The 24,424-nt window shown below is 38.9% G+C and overlaps 1 protein-coding gene across 2 annotated transcripts in view; it reads left to right on the plus strand.

Annotated features, from left to right (window-relative positions):
• The window catches only part of macrod2 (mono-ADP ribosylhydrolase 2), a 410,765-nt gene that overhangs the window by 96,744 nt on the left and 289,597 nt on the right, over positions 1-24,424 (plus strand). The window lies entirely within an intron of this gene.

The raw sequence follows: 24,424 nt of genomic DNA on the forward strand, positions 1-24,424 counted from the left end.
ATTTCAGCCGAGCACCGATTTTGCAAAAAATGCAAAATATTGTCCAATCCCGATCCAGCGGATCAGATCAGTGTAAAGTCAACTGCTGCCTATTGTTTGCTGCCCCTTTTCAAGATCATAATCAAGATCAACTCTTTTTCATAGCCCTCAAAATATTTCAATGGATCCATGGCAAATTTAACTTAAGAGTATGTTCATCAAGTGTCCGTGATGAATGTGAGTGAATGCAATGCTGAAAACATGAGCGTGAAGTGCAGCGCAACCTTGCACTGTGCCACACTGAGAGATGGTCATTACTTTACTGGCCTGCCGAAGCACATTATCATCAAAGCGGTGAAGGAAATCTCAAGCAGCCAACCGTGGTGTTAGAATAATGGGGAAGGAGCTGGAATGCTGGAGCCCAAACCTCACTGTTCTTTTTTTGAAATTTGACTTTGTCAGTGACATGATTGAAATAATCATTTCCCCCCGCAGTGTGATGAAAGCTCCTCGTTAGATGTTGAATCTTTTTTTTGTTCTTGTCTGAAGACTAAAGTGCGGATATTACAAAAGACCAAAAAGATTTATCTATCCAAATGTAATGCCTGTAACATGCACAACAAAGCCACAATTAGTATTTTCTAGACACTTCTGTGTTGGTGTTTATTCATGGGCTTGAGATTCCTACAGTAAAAATGCATCATCAAGGAGGAAGGGACAGTTGCCTGTCGATCTGCACTGAGTCCGTTTGAGTGCACGCTGCGCTGATTGAAATCTCATTGCCATCTAATCACACTACCTGGAGTGGCTTTCATGTCTTGTGGTTAAGACGGCATTTTTTTTTTTTACTGGTGTGGCTTTTTAGCAGAGCACCTTCCTACTACTATAAATGACAGTGAGGACTCTTAGCAAAGAAGTTCTGTGATTGATATCAGAGGTCATGATGCATCTCCATAAGTGTGACATGCACTTCTAAAGATTCATGTTCATGTCTTACACTCCTCAGTGTTCATTTGATGCACACAAACAAAACAATCCCAATAAAAAACAAAATCAGTATTATATGCTATTAGTTACTTGAACGTTTAGAGTCTGAGAACTTGCAGATATGGTTTTTGATCCAAGTTCTTTACTGTTAAATACGCAAGGATTGCACCATTTCAACAGGTCCGAAACGAGGGAAAAAAAACACTTTCCCGCCATATTTACAAGTGAGAGAGAGGTACACTTAAAAAAATAAATAATAAAAAGAGCACCTCTTGAGTGCCAGCCAATTTGGACCATTCTGACTTGGCTTTTCAGGCGAAACACAATAAACTACCAAATGAAAGATTAGGCTCTTTCATTACAAAAAAAAAGTTTTAAATCGCATTATTTTTTTTTTTTTAGCAATTAGTGGTACAACATGGATTTGTTTCAAAATATATATTTGATGGCCACAGTGACTTTTATGCTAATATTTTGTTCTTGAGGTGATGCCTCAAACATCTGAACAGTCCTTTTGTTCTATAAATTGCCAACAGCAATGGAAATGTGTTTTTGATTACAAAAAAAATTCCAGAACAATCACCAGTGTAAAAATTTTACATTGGACAAACTTTACCTACTATTTACACACTATTGAGCATAGTACAATTATTTAGTCTTGTGTGCGCACACATGATACATATACATACAGTACATCGATTTGATTTTTAAATGTAAATAATCTTGTTAATCTTAACTCTCTTTATTGACACTCTTTATAGTAGATTCAACGTTACAAACACTTATCAATCTGTATTTGCTTGAAACGTTGCATTTACTAAGATCCACCATTTTCTCAAGTGTCTGCATTGTTTTGATTTGCGGTGATTTCGTCCAAAATGAATACTATACTGCCAACTTCTGGCCATAGTTTGTGTGTGTTTTTAAAAAAAAAAATTTTTAGCTAAATGATCAAACCAAAGCAGCCTAATTTTTTTCTCAATGCATTTCCATTAAAAAAAGAAACCAACCAAACAAACAAACGACAACTAAAAAACATAGTTGGTTCCCATTGACGTAATTACAAGTCAACGGTGCTCAAAGAGTTAAATATATTCATTTACGGAAACATAACGAATGCAATCACAATCGAGTGCTGTACTGTATGCACAACTATGAAACACAAAAACAAATCTAATAATTTCTACATGGTCTTTGATGTATAAACATGCACAGCAAGCTGGGCTTTTTGACAGTTAGAGTGCATACTCTTAAGCAGTGCCTGCAAGACACATTCACAACTTATTAATTCTAATTGCTTTGAGTGCCTCTTTATTGTTATAAACACACTTGTCCAATCATTTGATGCTTTTCTGGTTTAAAAAAAAATCATGGTCAATAAAGTGAAGGAAAAAATAATGTTTTCAGTCCTGTACATCTTTTTTGCTGAAAGAAAACAAAATTGATGGTTACAATCAAGGACACTTTTCCAACATTAAAGAGAGTGATGACAATGATTAACCAAATAACCCCCCATACCTCGCCTCATGGAAAGCCCAGAAGGCTTTTTTTTGCTCTTGTCTTTATCACTCTGAGGTGGCTGCTGAAGCTGCAAACCCTTCTCACCCTAGCCCTCCCCATAGCGTTATCTGTGGTTTGGCGTGTGAATACCTTCTCCCCTGGTGGTGCAAAGGATCGATGTGAAGAGGGGACGCGCTCTCATACCTTCCTTATCTCCCAGCTGTCTTCTCAGGACTCTGCAGAGGGGCAGGTTCACAACAGGATGATTCATCATGTTTGGGCTCCTGCACCAGAACCTTATTTTGTTCCCACAGATTGGGAGGCTGGCCTTCTACTGCCACTGCCAAAAGCGACAAAGCAAACTCCATTTCATGTGAAGACATTTAGTTGACTGTCCACAAAAACCAAAACCATAGGTGACACATTATTTTGGTTGACATATGCCATCGTGGTCTGAATTAAACACAATTGAAACATATATTTTTTTTGTCCCTGAAAGCATTGTTTGTACTGGGAGCAATGCGTTATATAGACAAAAATAACAAGATACAATGAACACTGTTATGCTTCTGTGCTCTGTTTAATCCTATAAAATCACTAATGGGAATTCTCACTGGGCGCTATGTTTTTACTTTCATGTAAACAATGGAGTTAACCAAAATAGCACAGTTATCTGCATTAGACATATTGGTCTCGCTGGGATTTTGAACATACATGGAGGGAAATAACAATGATCTCTGATAATAGCACACTAAATGAGGCCTTGGCGAATAGAGGATAATTACGAATGGTACTAAGATGATCTTGTAATGTGTGTCACCATGTGGCTGGATGCTGGCACCGTCCCAAAAAGAATGTAAACATCCTGCTGTCTATCTCACCACCACTCCAATTTATCAAAGGAAACACGACTGCATATTCACAGCCTTGTAATGATAGCATGGAGCACGGTGTAACCACCGAGTAGGAGCTTCCCCTGCCTTTTGATGTCTCTATTCAGTAAAGGGTGGATGCCTCATTAGCATTCCAACCACAATTGTTGCCCATTTAGCAATAGGCTTTGACTAGACCACCCAAACAAATTGTTTTTCTCGCGTTGGGCCTCTATTCTCGACTCCAGCTGAGCAGTGGGGCACATCCATGCTTGTTTAGTAAGGCCTAATTGTGGCTAATTTAGTCATTGGGCTCCAATGCTCACTGAATTAACCAGCCTTTGCCATCGCTTGCGTAACACCGACTGTAGTGCTGCAGCATGCCCCCCCCAGTTCTATCCATTGGTGTGAGTCTGCAAACACATTGCGGGATTAAGTTTGATGTGGTGCCGATTGTATCTGGCTACGGTGGCTGTCCTGTTGTCCCCTTCTTGTGCTACATCACAATTCCAACAACAGCCTTGTGTTAAGCCATTCATGACTAGAGCTCAAATGGGATTTAACTTTAGGTTTATTTAAACAAAGTGAAAATAAATAACTTCATAATAAAATATAACGTAGCTGCCATATGAACCAGAAATAATACACTTAACAGTGAAACAACAGATGCACCTTTATTTATCCCGCAGTGGAGAAAATCACAGCATTACCAGCAACAATACACATCATCACACATCATATATAAATATGTATCACAAAAAATACTTATGTAGCCTATAATTAAATAAAAACAGAACACAGTAGTGCAAAATAGATGGCATCATCATCATTAAATTTGAAATTAAAACGCATATAACAAGTGGACAGTATACCCTCTTTTTCTTTAATCTTAAAAAAAATATATATCTTTTTTTCATCTTTCAATTTCTTTCCATTTCAATCATACTTACAGGTGAAATGTTTGTCCACAGCCTTTAAACTGGCGATTTGTGCAGTTTACCGCTACACATTGTAGGCATTTTGAAGCCAAATGCGTATGCCGAGATACGTTTCTTGCGAGTCCCAAGATGGTGGCCCCGCGGCTTCAAACGTCTCTGCCTATGGCCTATCCAGTAAGGCTGAGCCCTGTGTTGTGCGTCCGCTAAATGGGCCGTGTGGAAACAGAAAAGCTATGAACTACGGCGCATTTTGCGCGACACGTGAATTTAACTGACAGACTGTTGTGAGCAGAAATAACCGGTGTTGTTGAATGGCTGCGGTTACATAATCCTGATGTTTAAAAACCACGGTTAATCGTAAAACCGGTTAATAGCTGCACCCCTATTCATGAATAGATGTGGCATATTTCACAGCCTCCATTTTAAGACAGTTTGCAATAGACTAAAACGTGTTGGTTATAAACTGACAGTATGCCTGTGATCAGATAGCTTATCTTTTCTCTTCTCCAGGGCAGCTGACTTCTGTCCACTCTTTTTTTTGCAACACGGCCCACATAAGGACGCATTTTGGATCGTCAAAGACCCTAACAGTTTAAAACAGCAGCTCTCCTGCACACGTTTTGCCAAGTCGCGGCTCATTAGCCAAGCTAGCCACCACAAAGGTTGTTGACAGGCTTCTAAGCAATGCGCTGCGAGGGTTAACTTCAAAATTAAAGCAAAACAAGTAATATTGTGCATGGATAGCAATGACTTATCAAGTTTTTATTTTGAAGTTATCCCTTGAATGCAATTGTGGCGACTGACTTAACTTTGAATTGAATTTGGCCTGACCTATCCTCAGACAGACTTTGAACTGGAGCATAGTGTTCAATTTCCAGGGCTCATGCGCACTGGTGCACCACTTAATGTGCATATACAGTAGGTATGTATTAGGGTTGCATGTATCAATCGGCCGTGATTGTGATCAGCGCCAATTTCTTTAATTTTGAAGGATTGGTGATGGGTGATGAAACCGAGCTTTTCCACCAATCTCATCTCATCTCCCTCCGGAGAAGTCTGAAAAAGTCAGCCACTATCCTCTTCTGCTGTGAAATGATTAGTAGGCTTTTTGTTTTTATTTGACAGAACTACTTCATGTGCAGTTTAAACTAGGGCCCGACCGATATGCATTTTTTGAGCCAGATACCGATTTTTGGCAGAAAAAAAATACTGATTACCGATGAATCTGCTGATTATTTAAAAATATAGGTTTAATGCTTAAAATTATTCCTCCCCTTACCCAATTCCTTTGAATGGGATTCTCCTTTCACTTTAAGCATTAGCGCTAGGCTAGCGATGTATTAAAAACAAAGCATGTTTTGGATTCAAACGTACAGTTGATGTAATTCTTATTGTCGTCTGTTTAGTTTTACACTTAACTCCAACTGGGGTGTCATTAAACAGCTTAAAGGACGCTTGGGGACAACAGAATAACCAGAATAACATGCGCTACACACTTGCTAGTTGCTAATGCTACTCAAGCAAAACGCCGCATTCAGGGTACTATCACAGCGTCGGAAACATTGGTTTTCTGCAATGATAACATTTTAAGGGAAAACTAATTGGCTATTTGGCCTAATTGGCCGGTGTTGAAGGGCAATAATCGGCCAATTATCGGCGGCCGATTAATCGGTCGGGCCCTAGTTTAAACAAGCCGTTGTTATTGATTCACAGGTATTGTTCAGTGTTTTACAATAAAACAAGATTGGAACGTTAGGTTTATGTTGTTGGTTATAAAATAAAATGGATGGGCAGGTCAGACTTAAAAGATAGTAGATCGGTGACCGGCCGTGTATGCGTACGTAGGCATCTTTCCTGACACAATGATGTGCTGTTGTACCAGTCCTCACATGAGTCTGTGCAAGAACCGCCAACATTTACAAAAACAACAGAGGATTACTGTGTCCGATATTCTTTAGGGAAAAAAACGTAAGTATAGATGAAAGAATAACATCCAACTGTGTCCTTTTGGGTTCTGAACTCATGGTAAAATTTCCCCACTGATGGAAGTTTTGCATTTTCAGCAAATCTAAATAGTAGCTTCAGGACTTTATTATCCTGCAACTGTGTGAGCCTTTGTGCTTTAAAAAAAAAAGAAAAAGAAAATGTTTCCAGTTTTGGACATGTTTGGATAATCCTTTATACAAGATCCGTATTTGCTTTGTTGTCTATATCTCTGTCTCCATTTGTTATGCAAAGAGTTCTGTTTTCTTTTCACGTCACCTCCAGGTGAACCATTATCTTCTTTCTGGTGCTGCCAGAGGCCTGTTTATTGTGCAGATTGGCAGAGACTGGGGCATGGTGTTCTTTGTAAAGTGGGGGTGGGGGTTGTGAGATTGGAGATGGTGTTGTGTGACTACTTGGCCTGGCTGGCCTGCTGCCCTCGTTGCAGCCACATCAGCTTTCTTGGAGCTCAGGACCTCCCTCAATGATTAATCACTCAAAGATGACATCATTCTCATCTCACATCGATTGCACACGTGCTTGACTGATGGTCCTCAGTTTGCAGATGGTAGTAACAACCATTAGCATAACTTATGACAAACAGTATGTTTTCCCCAAGGAGTAGCCTAAATAATGTAACATGATAAATGAAATGCAAAGATTCCTCCGTCAGCGCATTGCCCGAGGGACAAACTTATCTTCTCATATTTAGTAAGCACTTAGTTACACCCTGATCAAGATGCACCTTATATCTGTGCTGAGGTTCTGTGGTTAGCTTCGTCCTGGTGTTCAGGAAATGTTAATACATACTGTATGCAGCAAATGCACCACATCTTGAATTGTTTATAAGCTTTAACATGTAGGGTTGTATTTATGGATTTTTATGAGCCAAGTGTCACACTGAAAACTCAAAATAATATCAGTATGTGTATATAATAATAAAACGTAAAAAAATTAGTAAACAGTCATTATCTGGACTGAACTGTATTACAATTTGTGGACTGCCCCCCCCCCCCCACCCCCCGCAACAAACTGCAATGATGGATGGACTAATTGATGTGGAATGACGGAACCATTCATTTTAGTCCAAAAAAAAAGTGGTTTCCAAATTTAGAATCGTTGCACGATAACAGGAAGGTAAGAAGAAAGTCAAAGAACACTAAATTAAAACCAGACTGAACAAAAGGGAAAGGTTAGAGCATGCAATTATGTGTGCCAGTAACAAGAAAAAAAGGCCAGTTGCGGAAAGCTGAGCTTCAGAGACTGTTCCACTGGATTTATGAGAAGGTGTGTATCTGCAAACGACAGAAGGACACATCTGCCACGTGTCTTGGTATCTCTCTCGTAGCCTATGAATCATTCATCTCTGTCCCCATGTATAAATCAAGCTGTTGGCCGGCGCCTGCGGCAGTCATGTCTTAAGCTGGTTGATGGCAGCGCTTGATCTCTGGCATTGTACTGCAAGTGAAGGGAAAAGGAACAAACTTGAATAGCACATATATCAGCATTTTAAACCATGTAGAGCCTTCTGTGTTGCTGTAGTGACCAGATTCGTGCCATTTTTCAACTCCACACAAAGGCACAGTTTTTTGAATCGATGATTCTCCACTCATAGTGATCATTTTGTAACATGTATATAAGCTTATAAAAACCCCGCAGATATGACGTGGGCTACGTTCTCGTCTCCATATTATGAGGTGGAGCTTATATACGACACGTAATTAGGAGGGATTTCTCATTTTGGGATGACATTTTATTTTGGACGGAACCTCTGTCGAGTATCGAATTTGAGAGGGAAAAAAAAAAGATTATAGATAATAGAGCTCGGACCAAAAATCTCCGTTCGCCATTCGTTATTACATCAGCCATTGACTTTTGAGCTGATTTAAATCTTGCGCTTTTCTGGGGGGAAAAAAACATCATATTTACATATATCACATTTACCATTTACCGTAACTAGACTAACTACTTTAAAGTTCTGTGAAGTACCGGTAATCACTATTTTAGATGAAGAGCACGTGTTTACCACAGAAGGCAACCTTTCTTTAAGATTAACAAGGGTTGTTAAGGGTGCGTGTAATTCGCTGAAAAATGATGTAGCAATTATGATTTTAAAGTTGTTCGAAGCGTTAAAGGCTCAAGCTTTTCAGTGCTTTTGTGCTGCCATTTAACTGGCACAAGAACAGAGCAGACCATTATCTGACTTTTCTGAAACATTTAGTTGAAAATAAATGTGTGATATTGCACTCTGTTTCCCACTCTCCCTTCGGGTCTCCACAATAAATGTTTTGTAGCTGGTTATTTTCTTTTGTGTTTGACCTCTGCAGCCTCTCTCTTCTTCTGTTTCCATCTCCGAAAGGAAACAAGGATGGCCTTTGACTTCAATCAGGGGACATGGGAGATTGATATTGTGCAATCCTACACAGTACCGTTGTATATTTGAATCGGTTATTTATTGTCATGGCTCTGCATTGCAAAAGACTGCGATTTTAGTGTCCACCTTATTCTGTCATTGCACATTGAGTGTACAGTATATACCGCCCCAGGGTTTGTGAACTAGGCAAGAAAATCTCAATTTAGTTCTTATCCACGTTGCATTGCACTCGACCCCCCCCTGGACCCCAGACCCCTCAGTGTATCACAATTTCTGGGTCAGTTGTTGAGATTTTAGACAACTCAAAGCATTACCAGCCCCAGTGTCAGAGCACATTTGTGTCCTGTGTCAGATTCATTGTGGCCTGTTTTGTGGGCTGATCCTGCAGTCGCTTTGGCCATTTTGTTTTGCACGCATGTGTCTGTGTGTATTATCTGTAATTGTCTTTTTGTCTATGTCTTCAAATGGTTGTGTGTGTGTGAGTGCAAACTTGATTGTCCACACATTTGCTTGCATGAGGCCTGTCAGCGTCCATCTGAATGTGCAAGTGTGTTACTGGGCTTCAGTTGTATGAGTCTTATTTCGGGATATCTGGATGCTGAGTTGCCTTGTCAGTTGACTCAGTGGTCAGTTTGGGTCTCACTGCCTCCAGCCATGACGGATGGAGTGATGAGATCTGACAGATGGGGACAGTTCTTAGCAGGGCTCTACCCTACATCGTCTTCGTCTACCAACCAGTGCAAAACTAACACAGGGACGTCACATGACGCTCTGATTACTTGGCCACATGGTCAACTATTCATTCATTCAGAAATAGTTGACGTCATAGTTTGAAACCCTTGATTTGGATTGTCTTGCCATTTATATGTATTTGTTACATATACCTACAGGGTTACCTACAAGTTTTTTAAATATATTTGTAAATTTGCTGTGGTGTGGGATGACTTTGGGCAGGATTGTGGAAGATGAAGCAGTTATCTTGCTTGGGGCAATGTTAAAGATTTGGTTTCCATGCAAGATGGAACCCCCTCCGCATTTTTCCTGTTGTCATTGGTGAATGGCTGAATGCCCACTTTCCTGGGGTGGTTTATCATGGTTCGTATAAGTGGCCAGCCAGGGGTCCTGATTTAGCACCCAGTGACTTTTTTTTTTCTGTGGGATTTTATCAAGGCTTGAAATAACTTTTTTTTTTTTTTTTTTTTTTACATCACTTCCAGTTAGCATCATGTCCGGTTTCTGGTTTTCGTCCTGTTTAGCTGTGTAACGTAGTGAATAAAACACTTCAATTCACCGGTATTTTGCCGTTCAAAGTTGTATTTGTTACTCTCTGCTTTAATGTGGTTAGAGCTAGACTTTTGTGAAGTGGACTTGATGACCAAAGCATTTCGGTGATTCATAATTGCACATGTATCTTAGGTTAGCTTAGCAAATAACATTGCTTCTCCTTCTTTCCTCGTCATCCCTCTCTGACAATACTAGCTTATTCGCCGCCATAGAGTGGGTTATTACTGACCTAGGGGCAACTCCACAACATGTTTTGCCCCACTAGTAGCCAGACAAAGCTCTCTGCTAGCTAGCTTGTGCGGCGTAAGTAGCTGCCGAGCTTGCCTCGATTTCTGACTAATTGCGTAATTGCATGCTTCCAGCCCAGCTTTCTCGGCAGTTCAATTATGGGAAAAATCTGATTCTCAGTTTTGCTATTCAGTGACTGTTTACATGCAATCAATATTCGAGTTAAGGTCAGAATTTCGGTTTCTGAAAGATTCGAGATGGCAGACAGACCATGTATACAGTTACTCCTGTATACTTAGTCATTGTGCTCGATTAGAATACCCCGTTTGTATGTGCGACGCACGGACAACGTCATTACACAAATATAAATCATTTCCCACTTTTAGCTTTCTATGTTCAATAAAAAAAACATTTATGTCAGTGATACAAAATGTATGTTTTTTCCATCACAGGCAATAGCTGCTCACACAGATATGTCCTACCATAGATACTGTACTTAGCGTTTGTGCTGCATATACACAGAGGTACAATATACTCAGTTTACATGATACATGTTACCTATTAGTTATGTATTACATGTATACTGGTTGCCGTTCATGGAAATTAAACTGGTCTGAAAGGGTTGCATGGTACTCTAATTATATTGACACATTATAGTCCTGTGGTTAGGCATATTGCAGCTATACTGTACATCCCAGAGGCATAAAGTGTACACGCAAAAACTGTTGTGGTCGATTGCTCCCTGGGACCTGGTATTTACACCATAATGGATTGTTTATCAATTAAGTGAGGTTCAAATTATGATTGAAATGAATAGAAATCCAATAGTCAGGCTTTTTGGTCACTTACTCATGGTCCTTATTTGACACATCTTGCTGAAACTGACCTACTGTGGTGGCTTTTTGCCGACATGTAACTCACTGCTTCGGAGTCCTCATGGGGCAATCTAGTTAGGTCTGTCTGACAGGCCGCTTGCCTACAAGTGAGGTTTCAGCCGAGGGAGAGCAGAGCATGCTCCAGAGGAAAGCTGTCATCTTTTTGCCAGACCACAGGGAATAGCATTTTCTTCCTCCTCTAGCCTCCCTGTCTTAACCTCTCCCTGTATTTATCCTTCACTGTATCAGTCAGTTCCCTCGGTGAAGATCTTCACTTTCCCAGTGTCTGCTCCTCTCAGCGTGGCCGTGCAAAATAAACAGACGGGCATTGAGCTGATGAAACGCCAAGCATCCCTCAGGAGGTGGACAAGTCACTGTGTGAAGCCCCTCACTGCTTCCTAAAAAGACCTAGCAGCAATTCTGGTATACTTGCTGAGACTGACACCGAGCCAGCAAGTTGGACTGAGGTAAAATACGCTCCCTGCATCCTTCCTGTGGGGGAGATGAGCGTTTGTATCTTTGGGATGATACCCACCACTCCACCTTATCCCCTCTTCCCAGGCACTTCATTATCACCTGCACAGTGCTCCTGCAGTGTGTGCTCGGTTAGACAGATCTCTAAGGAGAGTCACAGGAACCCACGTACAGGAGCACTGAAGACTCGAGGTGAATGTCAGGAAAAAGGAATGTGGAGAAAGTGGGTGTGGAAAATAGCAGAGGGATAAAGAGACAAAACGAGCCGAGAACAGATGTCTGTCACAGTTGGGTGGCGTGGAAGCTAAACTGTTTGTGTTATGTCTTCGCATTTTCATCTGCAATTTAACGTATTTTCACAACAAGAGCGAGTTGCAGGTCATCAACATACACACCATGTTATCCAATATGTCTGTAGACTGACAGTAACTGTTAACATTTTTTGTAGTGAGTGAAAATTACACTGATTTATTTTCCCCCATGTTTTTGGTTTTGTATTACAACTTGGTATTACATAATGTAAGTATCTAGAAATTGCTGTGATGGGATGCAACGTGTTATCAAGTGCCATCCATGGTCCTTAATGTATTCCTTTCTTTGGCGTTCAGCTTTGTGAAGGCTTTTCTGAGTATTCACACAAAATGTCCCAAGAAATGACAATTTGTCAAAACAATATTTTGGAGGAAACGCAGCAAACCAAAATCAGAATAAATACTACAGACATTGGCTGCCTCACATTGGCAATGGCTGAACAAACGCAAAGTATACTATGACAGTAGCTCGATTAAGAGCTTCCACAAAATAATTGCATTTCTACAATTTTGATAAAGTACATTTTCTACTTGTTTCCCTTGAAGATCATTAAAAACATTAAAAGTTATTAAATGGATTTTGCTAAAATGAAAGCCTTAAATGATATTAAAAAGCAATATGATTTTGATAGGCAGTAAAGATTTAAATATAATTGTTGTTGATGCTTTATTTTAAATTCAACCTAGTGTAAAGGAGTCACCATACCACAATTTAGCAATAATAAATGTGATTTAAAAAAACAAAAACTAGTTGTAACCTACAATGAACAAAGTTGCTTCCTATTCCAAATACCAATTGCGCTGAAATTTGAAGGAAAAAATAAGAAGGTTCCTGTCACCAACGCTCGAGATGGGTACCTTTCACATTTGAACCGGTACTGTTCCAATACTCTGTACCTGAGAATCGATACCCATACTCAACGGTACAAATTATCGGTACTTTTGCCCTCTCACTTAAAAATAAATAAATAATTATTTGTAAAATGTTATTCATTATTTTATTTGGCTGGTATTAAATGTTCATCATTGTTTATTTAATAGCAAAATATTAAAAAAAAATCTATTTAACAATTACCTTTCAATATATCAAACTTGACAAATAAAAAATAAAATAACATTTCATTCAAGTGAGCCAGAGAGGAATAGTAAAAATAAAGGCTTAACATTTTACAATTACTGAAGTATAATTATTAATAAACACAAGTTTATGTTAAAAAAACAAAAACAAAGTTTGAATATAAGTTCTGTGCAATGAACAACATTGCAGCATGATTGCATTCAGTGTGGGAAGACCGCCGCCGACACCTCCCTCCCGTGCGCAGATTGTGCGGGGACATTGCCAGCTTCTGCCCGGGGCGGCGGCTTTCATACTTCATAAACTACAGTATATTTGTTTGGTTTGGCGGTGCAAAAATCTCACTTGTTTACAAACCCGGAAATGTAGCCGTCCCCGCGCCGTTCACGGCCTGGCCAGGACCAGGTTGAGTGGACCTGCTCTCCACCCGTCGCTACCACGGCCGGGCTTCCGCGAGCTCCAACCGCGTCGTCGCATGTGAAATCCTGTGCGAGGGGGTGACGTCAATACGCTGATGCACGTATAATGTTGCATTCCAGTGCGCCATGGAAAATCGTCAACTTTCCCCAAACTTTAAAAGACGTGCTTCAGGAACAAAACATGGCACAGTTTGAATTTACGTGACTGGGTGCTCTGAAGTACCGACCCAAATCGGTCCATACACATCACATTAATCACTAATGCCACCTACAGGCAGGAAATTACCTCAAGGTAAATCTTTGACTCGGTTTCACACTCCTTTTAACCCTAATGTGACTTAATGAAGTACTAATTATGCAATTATTGTAGCCTGTCAATGAACTAAAAGATACAACCACATTTGTATTTGGTAATCATATTTGTCCACTTTTATGGTAACAAGAATATGAAAAACCTTAAAAATATACATTATTGTACATTTATTGTACACATAATCTGCGATTAATTTATGATTAATGGGGAGTTAACTATGGAAATTATGTGATTAAATGGTAAATGAACTGCTTTTTGTATAGTGCTTTAGCTACACCATATGGTGCCCAAAGCGCTTTACAAAGTGTGTGAATGTAAGAACATTCACCAATTCACACACACAAATCATACACCAGTGGTCGGCTGTTGCCATGCAGGACACGGTCAGGTCTACTGGGAGCAAATCGGCGTTCAGTGTCTTGCTCAAGGACACTTTGACATGGTCACCATGGGTGAGGATCAAAGCCAAAACCTTACGGATGGGAGATGACCACTCTACCACTGAGCCATGCCACCCCATTAATTACAAATACAAATTGTAATTGACCGACAGACCTAATATATAATAATATTATTTATATATATATATATATATATATATATATATATATATATATATATATATAGATATATATATATATATATATATATATATATATATATATAGATAGATATGCACAATTTGTATGTGTGTAGGCATTTGATTAGTTTGTTGCATTAAAAAGCATACCATTATATTTGTTGATACCTGGAGAAACCCTGGATATACCTCCATATCGACACATCTCAAAAACAACCTCATGAACTTTTTTTTTTTTTTTCCAATATTTGAGATGTTTTTTGAAATTTCTGTGTTTCCATTACCAGTTTGCTATGCACAATTTACACATTTCTGAGGGCAATGGAAACGCAGCTAGTGAAACGCATGACGTCGTGGAACACAATCCCCGTTTTCTCCAGAGCATTACTCCCCTGCACAGGCCATCCATCTGATTTTCATGCTTGAAATGCATGAGTGCGTGCATGCAAGTGTAAAAATGTTCAAATACTAAAACTAAAAAAAAAACTAACACTGGACAGTGTTTGTGCCCAGCTTTTCAAGAAACATCATTCCATAAACTTGTCATGAATGACCCAAATACTTGTCTTTTGGTCAGAAATGCAAAACCACATCTTTAAATTCATAGAAGTTTAAGTCTATTATACTGCTATTTAGAGCACGTGTTAAACTGCCAGTCCATGGGCCATATCAGACCTGGCACGCAATTATGTCTGGCCCGTGGAACCATTTGATTAATAGTGTGGAATTAGCTTGCACAGCAAGCAAAAAATGGCAGTAAACATATGCTGTCTCAGAGACACTTACTTTATATTTGATGCAAATACGCACAAAGGTACCCGAATGCTGCAAAGAGACCAGCTTCTCCTTGATTGCAGGGTTTGAAATTCAATGCTACCATTATTTATCTATAGTTGAACTGTAAATGACTAGAAGCATTACTGTAACTGTTGTGCTGTAAATGAAAAAATAAATAAATTTGAACCCACTGAAAGTGGGCATGCTCCGATGAGACTCACCATAGCTTATGCGTACAAAGTTAGGAGTTAATGAGCATTCGGGGGAAGTGTTCGGCGTCATTCTCGTAGCATTGACTGCATTCCGTCTTTTTGAAGAAGCATTGCAAGCCTTGATGAACACTGCTTGCCAATCAGTTTGTCAGGGTCTTTCTACCATGCGCAGAGAAACTAATGCATTTCATCAAACTGTGAGAGAGACAGCGCATGTCTCTCATGGCTCTGGTACTAGCCTTGAAGAAACCGCAATCAGCTCAGCACCACGGGGAGCTTTTGTGTTTACAGTTGGTGGGTAGATGGACCTACTGCAAGCTAAGAGAGATTCGAGCTTTGAGGCTAGCTTGGCCAAGACGACCACACGCACGCTACCTGCAATTGCAAGCAAGACACGGTCCTTTCCCTTTAGCCTCCAGTACTGATGGAGTGATCAACAACACACTGACATGTTCCCAAGACTTTGTACTCAATGCAGTATGGGAGTGGAATAAATGAAGGCACACACACAGCTCTAGTGTTGATTCCCATTGCAAACGGAGTGTGTGTGTGTGTGTGTTTTCACCTGAAGGTCATAATGATGATGATTTAGGTGAATAGCGAGGAAAACACCTGACCTTTTTTCAGTTCTCCAATAACCGTTCGTTCACCTTCCAAATTGTTTACTTCCATTGTCAATACTCCTTGGAATACTTGCTTTTCCACAGTAGTCCTTCCTTTAAGAATGTGTTCTGATCGACAAAAGCACACAAAAAAGATTCTTGAATGCATGTGAAGGCGTTACCTGAAAGTCCTAGGAAGGTTTTCTTGCCTTTTGGACAGTGTAAACATGTCTCCCCAAGCATGGCAATAACATGTATTGGACCAAATCAGATGTGAAACCAACACATTTGCAAATTTGCTTCGCAGCATTTGAAGCTGATCTGTTTAGGCCGAATATGAAAAATATTGCTCACTGGCTTTTTGAAATGAAGGCAGGTTTATTATCAGTCTGGAGCCCTCTTAAAATATGTCAATATGTCCTTTTAATTACGTTTTAAATGTGAGAGACTGTATATGAAGTTTCTCTCCCCTAAGAAGCTCTTGTGTGGTTTCCGATGAATCAAGTTGTCGTCTCAGGTTTGAGTCATACTTTGGGTTTCTTGTTTGGCTTTGTTACTGGTACAGTTAATTTCCCCACATCTCTTAAATGTTTTATTTACTGAATTTAGATTATTTGATCATGGAAATATTTGAAATGCGTGTGGCAGACTAGGGATCTAACGATATCCAAATGTCACAATACAATTATCACAATATTGTAGGGAGGTTGGTGATCTAAAAAGCTCACAATACTGTCTTAAAAAAACAAACAAACCACAATTTCACAATATCACAAGGGAAAGAAAGCTCATATTGGTGGGAAAAACACACACAATGTGTCTCATCTATACAATGCTAATTAGGTCATAATGATACATATAGTTTTAATAATACAGGTGACATTAATCTCAATGTACATAAACAACCTACAATCAACACTTAAAGCTACTGAACGTAGAGTATTCAATTTCGAATTGCTACTGCCACCTGCTTATGAAAAATTAAACGTCACATACACAACGCGCACTTCATGTCACATCCGCAAACAGAGCGCAGGAAATTTGAACCCAAATCCATTCTAAAAGCTATAGGCCAGAGGCTTGCAGGAGTACCCACTGTGAACAGCTAAAGTGTTAATCTACTAATTAGAAGACATTTCAGTCATAAGTGGTAAAATAAAAAGGCTACTGTAACTTTTTGGGGAAAAAATGCATAACTGCCATAAATTCATTTAAAAAAAGATTATTAAAAATTAGGGGCGACAGGCAATTCAATTTTTTAATTGTAATTAATCGTATGACTTCACTAGTTAATTCACGATTAATAGCAAATTTGATATGTTCTAAATGTACAAAGAAAAAAAATTCTAGGTTTTCATACTCTTAACAAAAGTGGGGAAAAAAAAAAAGTTTAACTAATAGAAATAGTTCAAATGAATTTTCGACGTTTATAGCCGTCAATGGCGGTGAATGAATAAAGAAAAGATCACTAAAAAATTGTGGCGTCAGGTGATTAAAATTTAAATCTTAATTAATCGCATGACTTCAGTAGTTAACACACGATTAATCACAAATTTCATATGTTCTAAATGTGCAATAAAAAAAAATTCTAGCTAATTTTTAACGTTTTTAGCCGTCAATGGCAGTGAATAAGTTAAAATTAAACCGCGTTAATAAACTAACCGCGGGAGTGTGCTGGAACTGCACAAATGGAATACGACCCTTTCTTTTTGAACAGATATCATGTCACAATATTAAAAGCAGCACAACAACATCGTGGGAATTTTAATATCGCATTATCACAATATTGCCGTTATCATCACATCCTTTATATATGAGTGTGCATGAAAATAGGCACAGTAATGCAGTGTGTGTGCATGGGCTAGTGCCATCTATCCTCCAACGCCTAAATTGACTCTGGATGTAGTAGCACATGAACATTAAACGCCTAAATTGACTCTGGATGTAGTAGCACATGAACATTAGCAGTCAATGTCGGAGCCAGTCTAAGAAAGAAAGACTGACTGACTTACTCATTTTTGAGGTTATTCTACAATTGGGTTTGAAAACATCCATGGCTTGTTAATTTCCCCGTGTGCCTACTTAGCTGAATTGCTCTTGATGTGGACATTGCCTTTGATCACTCACAAAGCATGTCGCAGTAAGGTCTGCATAGGCACCAAACAGATGGCTATTAAATCATGCGTTTTATTTTACTGGAGCTTTTTACAGCCCTGCAAGATCTGTGTGCGTTTATTGCTGCCATTTAGGCTGGCTACTGCACATATGAGAAACATGCAAAAGCCTTTTTGCCAAGACCCTAACTAAAATTACTCATTCTTCTACCTTATTTCATGCGTTGTTATATTTTCCTCAGTATAAATGGAAAGGTTTACAGCACTGTATGAAATGCAGCGTGGTATCTTTTATGGGAATCCAGTTCCAATGCCATTGAATCTTATTAGTCCTACTTCATCATTTGGTCAATAATGACATATTTTGCTTCTTTAGTCAACTATGCTTAAAAGCTTTTCAATCTTGGTCGTGCGTAAGTGTTATGGGGACAGAAATACCTAATTATTTTTGCATGATTGGCTACTGAACAGACTAGGAAATCCGCACTAATGATGCATTTCATCTGGCTGGCATTTAAAATGCTCAGTCTGACCTCTGCCAGCTACAGTACCTTGATTGGGCCAGAAACAATAAGTGGCCACATCTCACTTACGGGTAGATTTATTTATTTATTTTTTTGGGGCCGAGTGGTGACCACTCGGTGGCTGGATAGCTGTTTTATTGCCATCGACTGTCGACAAACTGGGTACCTTTTTTTTTTTTTTAAATAGATTTTTGTATTATTATTATTTTTTTTATGAATTTATATTTGAAAAAAAGACAACAAAAACTCGTAACTAGCTCATATCCATCTGTTTAAATTCTGCTTTGTGCATAATGTGGGCTCTAGTTTAAATATGCATTTGTTTGCATTAACCCCCCCTCCACTTTGGAAATAAAGTAATCCCAGGCAAAATTTCTTAAAAAAAATGTGTTATCCTATTGTAGCTGTTGTTGCACCATATGAGTGTTTTCTCCTTTCTGGTACATCATGTATTATCGTTATCCACTAGATGTGTGGGGAAAAAAGCTGCGCATTATATTGGCGTGAAGGATGAAGTCCCTGACATGTCTTTTTCTCTTGGTGGCTCGCGACAATAGGCTCCTTGTGGGTCCCTGTGTAGTGCAGTGTGAAAGCGGTTTGGCTTCTTGCCCTCAGGGGTCAGTGGAGGATCTCAAACATCACTTGTGATCAGTGTTAATCTGGACTCCTTGGCAAACACAAACTTTTTTCTGCAACCTTCAAGCAGTGAAACGCAATTAACAGGGGTGGCAGGGGTCGAGGTGGCCATGTTGTCTGCAGCCAATGGGGGAGGGCTTTTAAATACAGATTTGGCTTATTTACATGTAATTTAGAAATTATGTAATAGCATTGTATTGGTTTCTAAATTACTTTTACATACAATAGATATATAATACCGTACATTAATTGTAGTTTCAGTTTTTTTTGTACAGGTCTAAATGATAGCAATTGACAAACGAGGAAGTACCAATGAACACACAGACCAAGATTAACCTTTACCAAAGTGATGGAAAAGCCAAAGTAGGCTATGCAAAAAGAAAAGATCTGTTTATGATCCAGAATTTACAAGATTATCTGTGAAGCATGTTGGAGGTAATGTCATGGCTTAGGCTTGTATGGCTCCTTCTGGAATGGGCTCACTAGACTTTAATAATGATGTAACTCATGATGGTAGCAGCAGAATTAATTCTGAAGTCTACAAAACCATTTTGTTTGGCAATTTACATAAAATGTATCCAAATTAATCGAGGGAAGGAAATAGAGGTGTTTCCAGATTAGGTATTTATGGAATTTCCCAAAACAAATGAATCAAATTGAAAATGCAAGCTACTTTCAATTTCCTGATCAAATATTACATACAGTTTTTGAGTGAAAAGTGGGTCATCCCGTGTCACGTTGTGGTCAAAGGAAGAATAATCCTAGTAGGTTGTTATGCCTTTTGTTGCTGTAAATCCTTATTGTGGCATAAATTAACACTTTTGGTGAATTACCAGCACATTTTTAGCAAGTTAACCGGCATATTCAACCTTAAATATTTGATATAATTTCGATTTGTATAGTTGTATAGGTATCCATTCCATTGTAAAGCATCTTTTTTGTGTCTAGAAAAGCACTATATAAATCCGATGTATTATCATTATTATTATGCTCTTGGTGCTGTGCTAGATGAGAATATTCACAACATGCCACATTAGATAATTGGTAACTGAACTTTAATTGAATGTGTCTCTTTGTCCTTTTTATTGTAACTATTTTGGCAAGACTTTGTCTTAATTAATATTTGTGACAAGGTCTCCATCTGAAAAATTGTGAAATAATAGGAATCAAATTATCATGCAGCTCATACCAAAGTTGATTAAAGAATTTAAATGGTCTATTTAACCCTTAGCACATGCAAGGCCTACCTGTGTGGTAATACCATTACTTGGCTGTAATTCTTACAGGCGGCAGTTCAAATGGATCCCCTCTCAGCCATCCGGAAGTTTTAGTGCTGCTATGTGTGTGCTCAAAGCCCAGTTTAATAAAGCTAGCCAGTCACGAGCCATTAAAGCAGAAGCGAACAATAAATACACACAGCAGCTCTTCCCACCACACCCCCCCTCTTCCACCTTTGCCGTATGTATACCCGCATGGTGGATGGGCTCTATAAGCCTGACGTAAGAATTTTATATATGATGCCACTTTTTAGGAGGCCTTTATCACCTCCTTTGAGAAACCAATTAACACTACCATTAAATATTATATTAATTGACACAAGCAAGGTTTCCTGCATCAAACTGTTTAGAGGAATGTGTTGTGAGAAGGCGTCCATAAAGGCAGCTTGATTTTAAGAGGCCTGGCCAATGGAGATACAGTTTATCTTCAGCCGGTTGGGATATGAAATCTAATCACATGAGTGCCGGCTGAGAAAGTGCAGCGGCAGATGAGCCACTAAAGCACACCATCACACTTAAATTCAACAAATAGCAAGGGATCTCTCGCTGCGGGATTGAGACTGTTGATAAGAGCGCCTCCGACAAGAACTCTGTCATTTTGCTCAGAGAGAGCAAATCGAAATTTGAAAGGACTGAAAACAGACGAGGCAAAAATAAAAAGGTAGTATAAGGTAAATGTGGAAAAAAAAAAGGCCAGCATAGGAACACTTACAATACGTTCAACAGCCAGAATATATAACATCTGTACAGTTACACTTCTTTCACCGCTCAACACCAAGGACCTTGTAACAAATGAACTAAAAAAAGAAAAATTGAATCATTTATTTCTCAAAGTCACAGTGGGCCACAGCAGAAGTATCAAAGAGCCACATGGAGCTCTGGAGCTGTGGGTTGCAGACTGCTGGTCTAGCCTAGACAACCCCTTCCATACACAATGACTCTATGGAGAGAAATTAAACAATTTAATAAAGCTGTTAAAAGCTATAATGCCAAAACACTTTGCATTCGAAATTAGTAGTACCATAACTCGATTTTAATCTTTGTTTCAGACTAAATCCTACTGTCATCGAAGGTTTACTCTGGCACATGGCCACACATTTGTCTCAAAAAGAGATTCACTGCTTCAGACAAAGCTTTGACCACATTTGTGTTTTCTTCGCAAAGACCGAAGGCCCACTCATGCTCAAGAATCACACAAAAAGCTTTTCTTTGTATTTTCCGACCTCATTTTGCACAGTTTCAATAATTCTGTATTTAAAGACATGACAAAACCACACACTTTTCTCGTGCTAATTGTCATGGACTGTATTGTTAAAATATTTAACATTGAACTGTTCATCATTAGGTTTTGCTTCTGTCCTGCATAATATGTAGTAATAGGGAAGTTTCTGTAGTAGTAGTACCGACCCAATCCACATCGTAGCAAGGATTTGAAGTGAAGCACTTTCGTAACATGGAGTGGGATCAAACATGAAATGGCTAAGGACAGTGGTTCTCAACTTTGTACTTGTTAAAAAGTTGGGAAGTAGACTGCAGCGATGTTACATAATAAGCTCACTACTCATTCTCTGAAAGGGTAATCATTTTGACAAGACTTTAAGACGGATCAGGAAGATAGATCATGGAGAGGCAAAATTTGGGAGAGAGATTCCATGAGTGAATAGCTGTACTGGATATTACAAGGTGAAAAATGCATTTGACACAGTGGTGCATCTGAAACACATATAACCATTTTCAACATCATAACAATTTCTTCTTAAACTGCCAGACCCCACTCAAGAAAAATAAAAATAAAAAATCATTGACAAATGTGAATCTCCTTGGTATAAATATCAACCTTAAATAGTCGTTGTACCTCAATTTATGCGTGACCTTGAATTAGTTGAATTTTCCAAGTTCTAAACCCTTACTCAAAAACGAGGCCAAACACTTGCAGTATGTTGCCACTCCCAATTGAGCTTTACAGTCAAACTTCACATAAAACAAATACTTGTATTTGAGATGAAACAGAACACACAACTTTGCCTTCTACAAAGTACAAGTTGACTCTTCACTAATTAGGTGACCTCTGAACACAATTGATTGCACTGTTTTAAATTTATTGTCAAGGTGATAAGTCTTACAAAAATTGTTCTGCCGTAATAAACTTGTTAGAATGTTGTCACACTATGCTAAGCTGCACATTAGCAGTTAAATTAGTCTTGCTCGTATCACATTGCTGTATATGGCTTGCACACAGCAAGTGGGCGTTAGCGGGCACGAGTGTGACGGTGACCTGGTCCCCAGGTCATGAGACGGAGCCGTAAAGGTCTGATACATGTCTATCTCTTCAACCTGACCCAACATTCTTACACTTCACCACTCTTGGACACGTCCTGTGGGCTCCTCGTGAACTAATGACCCAAGAGTTTTGGTGCTATGCCATCCATTTGCCAACAGTGAGATTGTTTTTCAGTCCTTGAAACTTTAGCCTGCAAGATCAATGTTGCAGCTGGCCAGATATTTCAGCTCAGGGCATGCAGGGCCAGAAGGTGCTGAGGTCAGTGTCTTCTTCCAGGCTCCCTGAGGTGTGTTTAGGAAGAGATGTAATCTTTTGGATCACTTTTTACGCTGACAGCTGAGGGTGAGAAAAGATTTAGGATGAATTTCCCATCTTTAATTACTTATAGTGTGTTGTTTAAAGTACTTTGGAGACAAAATATGTGCAGTTCTGGGTATTACTTTTGACTAACACATTTTTGTTTTGAATTAGGTGCTAAAAAGACAATGACTTTTAGTAACCTAAAAAAAAAAAACATACAAATATTTGTCTGGCGCTATAGCTTAGGTTGACCAAACGTCCTCTTTTGTGTGGACATGTACACTTTTTTACATCCGGAGAGGGTTTATAAATTTGAGATAGTGCCGGGTTTTCATCGTGGGACAAATAAAAGGTGGCGTGCACCATGTTTTTACTGCGTCTGGTAGACTGATCCTAAGTCAATGGTTGGTGTAGAGGGGGAGGAAAAAAAAAACAACTACCTTTTCTGTGTGCGTGTTAGGGCTGCTCGACTAAATAAATCAATTTTAAAAAAGCTGCTAATTGTATACATTTAAACAACTCAAAATTAGTATGAATAATCTTTTTTTTTAAGATTATGCTGACTCATTGTGGAGTGTAATAATTGAAATTATAATTGAATTTTGATTAATTGCACTAGTCCGTGTTATTATTGTTATATAGATATATAAAAAAATATATATTATTATTTTATTTATTTTTAATTTTGTAAACTTAGGTCAACTTTTGATGTACCTCATTTCCTAAACATTAAAATACCCTACTAAGCTTTGCTGGCAGCCCATAATTTTAGCTGACTGGTAGCACTCTGGTCTCACAAACTGGAGACATGGTCCTTGCACGGGTTTGATCCTCACGCCCCCCATTTTGTGAAAAAAAAAAAAAGGAAAAGGAAAAGCGATTGCAAGAGCAAATTGGGTTTCAAGCATTATGTAATTATTCATTTGTCAAGTAAGACTTTACGAGAGTTTAAGAGTTAATTTTTTTGCCATTTTCAAAAATTTCAAACTTTCGAAAAAGTTGGCCACATTCCAAATTGTATGTATGATTTATAGGCTTTATTATATGTAAGTTGCACTCTAACCTAGGACATCATGTTTGATTTTCTACTAAATCAATAAGATTGTGATCTAGTGCCAACAATTGTATCAGTTGTGTTACATGATGTCTGTCTGTTTCCGCCCACCCCCTCTCATTAAGTAATCTAAAAGAAGAGATTGAAGAATCTGTTTTTACTTAAATGGCCCCTTCAGTCCCAACCCCCTCATGCACACTTACCCACTTCCACAGTTGTTTCTGCTTTTACAAATCTCCACCAAAGCGGGGTGATTTCATGCTTTGAGCTTAGTAATGGCATTATGCAAAATGCTATTACCGTAGAAAGGACACTCCAATGTGTGGAACCGGGTCAAGTGCTTTTTTTTCCTTCTTTTTTTTTTTTTTTTAAGGTGGCACCTCTGGGCTTGTACAATGCAACACAAACAGCCGAGTCTTCTTTACTCTCCACTTTAACAGCCATTAAAAGGAGGG

This window comes from Vanacampus margaritifer, chromosome 12 (assembly GCF_051991255.1).
Source record: "Vanacampus margaritifer isolate UIUO_Vmar chromosome 12, RoL_Vmar_1.0, whole genome shotgun sequence".
In the NCBI taxonomy this organism is placed as follows: domain Eukaryota; kingdom Metazoa; phylum Chordata; class Actinopteri; order Syngnathiformes; family Syngnathidae; genus Vanacampus; species Vanacampus margaritifer.